At 34.4% G+C, this 2,561-nt stretch overlaps 1 non-coding gene across 1 annotated transcript; it reads right to left on the bottom strand.

Annotated features, from left to right (window-relative positions):
* Window positions 1-644: 644 nt before the first annotated feature.
* Window positions 645-717, bottom strand: TRNAF-GAA (transfer RNA phenylalanine (anticodon GAA)). Its single transcript has one exon. It is a non-coding gene; the product is annotated as a tRNA-Phe (tRNA).
* Between the last annotated feature and the right edge of the window lie 1,844 nt (window positions 718-2,561).

Below are 2,561 nucleotides of genomic sequence, written 5' to 3'. Positions count from 1 at the left end.
AAGTGACCACATTTTAGAAATTATTTTGCACAATGAGTTAATCAACACCTGCAATTACTATTGTCAGCCTATAGGTGTTTTCACTCTGAACCATCCAGCATTGCAAGTATGCCAGTTTAGTGCCCAGCTTTTGCTTGCAGAGACAAGCAACCCATACATTTTTAAGTGGGCTCTACTCACTGGAGCAATGTCAAATATGTAGATGCTTTGTCTCACCATTAAAGTAGAAACCTCCTATATTTCAAATTAAAGATGACGGACCTTTGTGGAGCTTGTGTTTTTTGCCTTTTTGACTTTGTCCACAGCATATTTTTTAAGGACATTTGTCTCAGTAATGCCTCAGTGTTTCAAAGTCAAACAAGCTGACTATAATCATTCAGCTAGTGTCTGATAAGTGCTGACTGTTTCAGCTATCAGGTTACCTTTTAATCCTCTTACAGCTAAGTCAATCTGAAATAAAACAAAATAGAGGAAAAATTACTAAAAAACATTCATGTGTTCAAAAGGAAAAAGTTACCGTTTCTCAAATTTTTAACATTTTGTTTTCTGTAGATAGTTAAGATTTTTAGGCCTTTTGATCATGATCAGTCCATGTGCTTTGTTTAATATCTCCTTAAAATGTAAACGGTGAAGAAAAAGCATTTTGCCGAAACCCGGGATTGGACCAGGGACCTTTAGATCTTCAGTCTAACGCTCTCCCAACTGAGCTATTTCGGCCATATCTATACATTTTCTGGTGGGTTTGACACTCTGCAAATGTCAAGTGTCACACCTGGAGGGATATATTATAATTTTTCATTTGACTGTTTTTTGAAGCATGATTTCTATTTGAAACGCCTTCCATTTTGCTGCACATATTTAATAACATTCATTAACTATTTGTGAATGAGTAGAAAAAGACAGCAATTTTGCCATTGAATTTTTACATTTTCAGTTTGTCTCTATGCACCAGTATAATTCTGACCCCGTGCTTCTAGAATATTTCATGGTCGCACATAAAACACAATTTGCATGCATAATGTTACATCAAGTTTTATTTTTTATGAGATGCAAACAATTGGAGCAAAAAAGAGACAAAAATTTAGAGAAAATATTTTATTGATTGTTAATGTTAAAAGTGAGACCATTTGTCCCAAAATGTGCTGAAACATGTCAGAATGACATGGGCATTTCACATTTTTTAAACTATGATTAGCTACTTGTTACGTTTTTGTTTATTAAGTATCGTTATGGTCTATTGATGTATGAGGTGAAAACTATGAAAGTAGACTTACCAGCAAATCCGTTTCTAGATATATTTCATGACAGCACTGTAGAAGGTTGATTCCCTACCCTAATAGGGACAGAGAACACAAAGAGGTGAAATAGTCCCTCCTTATTGACTGTCCAAAGGCTTTTTCTATTGCCAAAAGAACAACAGACATATGCACAAAAAATCTGTTTGATGTTCCTAGAGTTCTTTTTTGAGAGGACAAATTCAGATTCACTCCAAAGACTCTCAGGAAATTTTTCAAAACCACATTACTAAGTTTTGTTTGACCTCATCTAATCAATAAATGAAGAAAAAAGTTTCTTGAAATTAAAAGTTGATGTCAGAGGTGGGATTTGAACCACTTGTAAACGGTGAAGAAAAAGCATTTTGCCGAAACCCGGGATTGGACCAGGGACCTTTAGATCTTCTGTCTAACGCTCTCCCAACTGAGCTATTTCGGCCATATCTATACATTTTCTGGGGGGTTTGACACTCTGCAAATGTCAAGTGTCACACCTGGAGGGATATATTATAATTTTTCATTTGACTGTTTTTTGAAGCATGATTTCTATTTGAAACACCTTCCATTTTGCTGTACATATTTAATAACATTCATTAACTATTTGTGAATGAGTAGAAAAAGACAGCAATTTTGCCATTGAATTTTTACATTTTCAGTTTGTCTCCATGCACCAGTATAATTCTGACCCTGTGCTTCTAGAATAGGTCATGGTCGCACATAAAACACAATTTGCATGCATAATGTTACATCAAGTTTTATTTTTTATGAGATGCAAACAATTGGAGCAAAAAAGAGACAAAAATTTAGAGAAAATATTTTATTGATTTTTAATGTTAAAAGTGAGACCATTTGTCCCAAAATGTGCTGAAACATGTCAGAATGACATGGGCATTTCACATTTTTTAAACTATGATTACCTACTTGTTACGTTTTTGTTTATTAAGTATCGTTATGGTCTATTGATGTATGAGGTGAAAACTATGAAAGTAGACTTACCAGCAAATCCGTTTCTAGATATATTTCATGACAGCACTGTAGAAGGTTGATTCCCTACCCTAATAGGGACAGAGAACACAAAGAGGTGAAATAGTCCCTCCTCATTGACTGTCCAAAGGATTTTTCTAGTGCCAAAAGAACAACAGACATATGCACAAAAAATCTGTTTGATGTTCCTAGAGTTCTTTTTTGAGAGGACAAATTCAGATTCACTCCAAAGACTCTCAGGAAATTTTTCAAAACCACATTACTAAGTTTTGTTTGACCTCATCTAATCAATAAATGAAGAAA

The sequence above is a fragment of the Dendrobates tinctorius genome, unplaced genomic scaffold (genome assembly GCF_039654945.1).
Source record: "Dendrobates tinctorius isolate UK_male_01 unplaced genomic scaffold, ASM3965494v1 ptg000350l, whole genome shotgun sequence".
Classification (NCBI taxonomy): domain Eukaryota; kingdom Metazoa; phylum Chordata; class Amphibia; order Anura; family Dendrobatidae; genus Dendrobates; species Dendrobates tinctorius.
This window is presented reverse-complemented; position numbering and strand designations above follow the sequence as displayed.